This window comes from Alligator mississippiensis, chromosome 1 (genome assembly GCF_030867095.1).
Source record: "Alligator mississippiensis isolate rAllMis1 chromosome 1, rAllMis1, whole genome shotgun sequence".
NCBI lineage: Eukaryota > Metazoa > Chordata > Crocodylia > Alligatoridae > Alligator > Alligator mississippiensis.
The window spans coordinates 165,970,567-165,977,694 of NC_081824.1; positions in this window are offsets into that span (position 1 = coordinate 165,970,567).

Sequence of the window (7,128 nt, forward strand, 5' to 3'; positions counted from 1 at the left end):
TGATCAGTGCAGCAACATGTTTACTGGTGGCAAAAGGGTAAGATCTTGTAGGCCAAGATATTCTTTTAATGTTCAGGAAGCATGTAAAAAGAAAAACCTTGTGGAGAAAAAATAGAGCATTTCCTTATCTCCTCAAAATGCCTCAGTACAAGTGAAATAGTGTTCTGTTATTTCCAGAGTTTTAGCTTCTGCTAATTGAAGTTTCCTCTTTCATAAACTGATTGACCTTCATTCTAAAAGTAAGTACTAAGGTTTTTTGCTCCTATTTGTGCCTGTTGGATACTGTTCTAAAACCTCAGTCCACTGATAGTTAAAAAGCTTCTTCTAATTCTACTTATTTTTTCTAATATCTTATGCACATTGAAAGAGCTTATTTTGATCAGATTCTGTTAAGCAGAATACTAGACTATTTTTAATAAACAATAATCTTAAAGTCTAAATATATGATATGCAAGTTACCTAGCAAGATCATATTATAACGTCATATTAAGACTTTGAAAATAAAATATTATATGACCTCATTTTGTTTCTGAGGCAACTTCTGAAATATTTATATTAGATTCAGGGCAGAATGATGAATAGTTACAGCATCTGTTATTGGATAAGCAAACTTTATGGAATTTCAAAGACTGTAGATGTACCAAATAACACTCATCTCATATCATATGGAAATGCAGAAAAGGTCACTTTTTCCAGAGGATTATTTGCAATGACTTAGGCTTATTTTTATCAATAGTGATGTGTTTTAAAAAATAAATGAAACTACATATTAAAGATGTGTATAAGGAGATCTTAGTAACAACAGAGAAGTACATATGTATAAAAATTCAGAAACAGGTTTGTAAATCAGTCAAGCTCAGTAGACTTTTCTTTTTCTGAGCTTATCATATATTCCCCAAGTACCACCAAGACCTTGCAAACCATCAGCTGATGCTAGGAGAAGAAACCACGTAGCCATCATGAAGAGGTTGTTCAGCTTAGGGTGCATAAGCCAAATTCATGTATAATCACCTGTAACATTAGTCCAACTAAGACACATTATGGATGTGGGAAAAATGTATTGAGGTGAAAATTTTTGCATTTGGAACTTTGCTAAAAATTCTCTTGACATTACATCAACCAAAAGAGTCCCCTTCTCACTTTCCCATTGCCATATTGGCTCTGCTTTGCAGTAAGGCTGTGCAAAACAGCACCATTCTGCTTCGACTTCCATTTCGATGGAACAGTGTTTCATTTCAGTTTTGTTTTGTTTTGAAAGCACTGTTCCATTTCGTTTTATCAAAACTTTCGCAGTTTGGATGCTGTTTTGATGCTTCACCCATAGGCTATTCTGCACCCAGTCAGGAAGATCGGTGCTGCTGCTGGCCCCAGCCCATACCCAGCACCGGAAAGATCAGTGGTGGGGGTGGTAGTGAGCAGCCAGATGCGAAGCCGACGGCAGCAACGCAGAGTAGCCACGGCCACTCTGCCTGGCTCCTTAGGGCCCCCCAGTGCGCGGGGCCTGCAGCAGGCACCCAATTTACCTCCACTAGGGATGGCCCTGGCTGCCACTGGCCCCAAGAAGCAGAACCAGCTTCCTGTCATCTGGCAGGCAGATCAAGGGCCTGCACCCCCAAAAGGAGTCCAGCACAGCCCCGCAACCCTCCTGGGGGTGTGGGCGGGCCCCCAATCTGCCTGCTGGATGACAGGAGGCTGCTGCTGCTGGTGGGACTGGTGCTGAAGCCAACTAAGCCTGGCTTCAAAACTCAAAACATTTAGAAACTTTTGAAACGTTTCAAGAGTCCTTGTTTCATTTTGAAGCTGTTCTGAAGGCTTTTGTTTCATTTTGATTTTGTTCTTTTAAGCTCAAAACTCATCAAAACAGTTTCAAAATGAAACACCAGGCAAAATTTCATACATCCCTACTTTGCAGTGCTAAAAGTAAAAACATATTTATACCATTAAGTCAACTAATATGATTTTAAAAGCCCAAGGAAGCAGTACCCTGGCATTAGAAGATCTTGTTTTTCACACTTGCACTCTTCTGATAGTGGAGTCAGTCAAAGACCTCTAGGGCTACAGTGCTAAATTACTGCTGCTGCTGCTGCTCTTTGGAGCCTAATTGCTACTCAGAGAATATAGCTTGCTTTGGAAGGACAATCGTTCAGTGCATAAATATTATATTCAGGTCTCTGGATTTCTCTAGGGCATCTTAAAAGACTACCTGCTTAGGAAGTACCCTGAATTTTTATATTTAATATCTAGCAGTTATGGTACAGCACGGTATTTGCTAATGGAGGTGCCCTTACTCTCTTGGAATCAAAGATTTCAATTAAGCTGCTGGCTTGTTATAAAATAAATCTTCTACCCCACATGTATCTGAGGGATGTTAGCACTCCAAAGCTGTACCCAGGACTCAGTCTTACTCCCAAAAGATATCAGGACACCTAATAATCTGTACACCTCCACAGAACAAAATGCAAAAAGCTATTTTTTGGGTAGGCCTAACCAAACAAACAAATCAAGCAAGCAAATATAAGTCCCTTCTTCTTACAGGAAGAGAGATAATATATTTGTATATGTTCAACTTTTGGAGGTCCTTGGACATCATGATGATGAATGTCATATATAGAATCAAAGAATCGAAGGCCATGAAGAAATGGGACTGGCAAGATCATCAAGTCTGGTCCCCTGCCATGGGCAGGAAGTTATTGGGCTTAAATGAGCTCAACAAGGTGCTTGTCCAGTTTCATCTTGAACACCTCCAAGGATGGCGAATGCACCACCTCTGCTGGGAGTATGTTCTAGATTCTGGTAATCCTTACAGAAAAAAGTTTTTTCTTATGTCCAGCCTAAATTTTCCCTCTATTAACTTGTGCCCGTTGGTCCTCATCCTCCCTTGAGGTGCCTTCCTGAAGAGTTTCTCCTCTAGATCTTGATGCTCACACCTAATGTACCTGTAGGCAGTTACCAAGTCATCTCTCAGTCTTCTCTTACTCAGACTGAACAGGCCCAGTTCCCAGAGTCTCTCTTCATAGGGCCTATCCTCCAGGCAACTAACTATATGGGTGACCCTTCTTTGTACCCTCTCAAGCTTATCCATATCTTTATTGAAATGTGGTGACCAGAACTGAGCACAGTACTCCAGCTGTGGCCTCACCAATGCCGAATAGATGGAGAGAAACACCACTCTGGATCTATTGGCCACACATCAGCTGATGCACACCAGAGTTCTGTTTGCCTTTCTGGCAACCTCATCGCACTGTTAACTCAAGTTCATCTCCCCGTCAGTTGTAACCCCCAGGTCCTGTGCCAGCCAGTGGACCACCACTCATCATGTAGTTATCGTGAAGATTCTTCCTACCCAGATGAAGAACTCTGTACTTCTCCCTGTTAAGCCTCATCTGATTCCCTTCCACCCATAAAGCCGGTCTGTGAAGGTCATCCTGGATCTTTACCCTAGCCCCTGATGTGCCCATGTTTCCCCACAGCTTTGTACCACCCGCAAATTTAATCATTGAGTTTTCTACTCTCTTATCCAAGTTGTTAATAAATATATTAAAGAGCACAGGTCCAAGCACAGGTCCCTGGGGGACACCACTGGAGATGGCCCTCCAGAATGAGGCCATCCCATCAATTAGGACTTTCTAGGATCAGCCTCTAAGCCAGTTGTCCACCCACCTCACTGTAGACTGGTCCAACCCAGTACTCTCCAATTTAGTTGAGAGAATTTGTTGGGAAATGGAATCAAAAGCTTTACTGAAGTCCAAGTAAATGACATGAACCTCATGTCCTTTGTCCAGATGGTTAGTTACCTGGTCATAGAAGGACACCAGGTTTGTCAGGCATGATCTACCCTCAACAAAACTGTTCTGGTTACTTCTTAATACCCCACTAGTTACCAGTTTGTAATTGATGGCCTCCTTAACAAATTTTTCAAAAATTTTTCCCAGGACTGAAGCCAGACTGACTGGTCTGTAGTTTGCAGGGTCATCTCTCTTCTCTTTTTTGAAGATAAGTACCACGTTGGCTCTCTTCCAGTCATCCAGGATCACTCCCGAGTTCCATAACTCTTCGAACAGCTTCACCAGTGGCCCTGCTATAAGCTCAGCCAGTTCTTTCAGGGCTCTCAGATGCAGGTCCTTTGGCCCATGTGTGAAGGTACATGGACAAAAACTGGGTTTTTCTTAAATTATATTAAGTCCAGACTGTGAACTCCTCTTGTTGCCACCCAGAAACCTTTAGACTACAGTGCCACTTGTAATGGGAATCACAAGCCAAGGTTATGAGCAAATAAGAGTAAAAAAGCCAGATCATCTGCACATATGATAATGCTGTTTATATCTATCAAATGATTTTTGGCATGCCAGCCACTATTCTCAACTTTCACATTTAAGTAACACTTCATTTACAGGGCTACCAGAGTGGAAAAGTATGAGGTGACTATTCTATAGCAATTTACCATTTGCAGAAATCCTTGCAGTTCTTTAGTATGGATTAGGTATTTGTGTTAGCTATGTAACTTTGGTATTTTCTTTCATTGGGTTAATTTTTTCAGCATCTCACATTAGACTCAGTCTTGAAAAAGTGAAACATTTTGTCTGCATTATCTTTCTAAATTCTCGTAGTTGGCTTAGCCCTACTTCCGAAAGATGAATGGGTACTTTTCCATTGCTAAAATGTCATTCAAAGGATGTGTGCCCCGCCACCTCATCCTTGCATTAGCTGGTCTACACACCCTTGAAAAAAATAATTCTACTCATTTGTACTAGAGAAGAATTAGAAGAATCATTTTTAAGTTTAAATCACAGAGCACTATTTAGATTTGCTACCCAGACATACTTGCTAATAGATCTGTCAAATGTAGAGGTGGACAAATTCTGCAATATATTTTCCACATATATTAATTTGGATTGTTAAACAAATTTCTCTGTTGACCTCCTCTGGTGACCTCTTGAGGTTCCCTCTGGCCATGGTTTTTCTATGATTCTATGTACTGGGTTTAGAAACAATATGATCTTATCCATTGTAGTGTAGGGTAAGAACCAGGCTATGGACCCTTCATATTTGGACTACCTTAGTACTTTAACTCCAATTTTTAATTTACGTTTTTGCAAATCTCTTAAGTGCTCCTCTATGCATCCCAAGTGTTAGAGATGGCAGAGCAAACTGTCTACTTGCCCTCGTAAAAAGAACTCCCTATGCCTCTGAGAGTGCCAGATACAAGGTTTTTCTGTAATTTTGCCACCTAAAATGCCTGCATTCATTCTAATGTGATCCATAACCACTGTTCTCTTTGTTTCCCTCATTCTTCAGGTCCAAGATTTTTTTTCTTGTAGTTTGAAATCTGAGAGATATTTGTGTTGTTCATGGGAGTAAGTCTCCTCTTCTTTCTTATTTATCCTTTAACCTTTTAACTGAAAAATTCTTGTCATGCTACATGCTACAAAAAAGCATTCCATGTATTTCCAGCAAATGTAGTGTGCTCACATGAAATGTAGATATTGGTAGAGTTCTAATAGAAAACCTCCTATACCTTACATGGTCAGAGCCCTGTACACTAAGGTATTTGTAAACTTAGTGCTCCCTGATGCTGTGCCTGCCATTTTAACAGTCTCTTGATGCTGATAAATAATTTCCCTTTCCCACTCCCTTGACAACTATCTTTCAGGGAGCAGAGCAGACATATGCAAACAAGCTGTACATGCTTTACAAACTACCTTGATATATCTGCAAAGCAACCAGCCTTCCAACCACCTGCTGTGTTTGCTTATAATAGACTAAACCAGAGGAAAATGCTGGATGCTAAAATACTTCCTGATTGTTACTGAAGTCACCACATTCATGTAGCCACAGGAAACTGTATACTCATTTCAGCAATTGTATACCCATGTCACCTAGTGACCAAGATAAAGATGTATTGTTGTTGTTGTTGTAATTTACTTACAACTGTTAGTATTTTGGAATAAACTGTTTTCCATTTATTATTATAGAATGCCCTGCAATTATCATTTCTCACTTAGAAAAAACATTGGTATTGTAACTGGCAATGGTTTCACTAGGTAGCAAGTCACTAGTCAAAGCTTCTTTACACTTAGAAGTTAATTTGGGGTAAGGTGGGTGTGAATTTAAAGTTCTTAATTAATCCCATGTGTTGACACTCTTATTATAGAAAACCTCCTGTCCATCACAGCGCTTCAGCCAACTTTAATCATTTGCAACGCAAACACCAATTTACTGAACATAAGAATGTAAGAACATACACATTGCCATTTACTGAATCAGGCCAGGGGTCCATCTTGCCCAGTATTTTGTGTCACACAATGACAGAGTTACACATACTCAAGAATATTAGAACAATAGTTGTTCTGTAGAAGCAGAACACGTGAATAACAGAGATTATCTGATAGTTTATATTCCTTCCCAACTGTCAACTGCATAAACCAACTTAACCCAACCCATCATTCCCTATGTCCAGGGAACAAGAGCATCAGTTTCTTGGCTACAGTTTCTGTGGTTATAACCATGATGGCTCTGCCAGTGCTGAGGCAATTTAAGATCCTCGTCTTTCTTGGCTGTTGAAGGCCATCAGAGAAGTATTGGGTTCTTTACTGGCAGAGATTCTTTGGAAAAGGCTGGTTGCATATTATTTGAAGGAAGTTTGAATGCAGCTTTTACATAAAGAATCATCAGTCAGCATTAAGTACCATCTAATGCTGCATTTTCCCTTTTTGAGTAAGATTGTGGAAAAGATTGCAATGAGGCACAACCTCTGATTTAGTTTCACTGAGCTGTGTCAATCTGGCTTTGGGAGAGAGTATGTGTTGGCTTATGAGCTTTTCTTTTGATGAATGAAGATCTTTGATACCACCCATCACAAGGCACTGAGTCACATGACCTGCTGGAAGCAAACTATACTTCTTCAGTAGTTTCATTGCTTTCTTTCAGAGACTTTACCTAATTCATCTGTGTGCTTAACTCCTCTTCCTGAAGAACTTTCAAATGTGGGATAGTACAGAGTGTCACTTCTCCTATCAGTGTACCTTTGAGACTGTTAAGGAGGTTGAGTAGAGGCCTGATGTGTAGCGTTTTCAGTAAATTTTGACATACGATCCGATGTCTTCCTTGTCTGAGATGTAGTTCAGCATC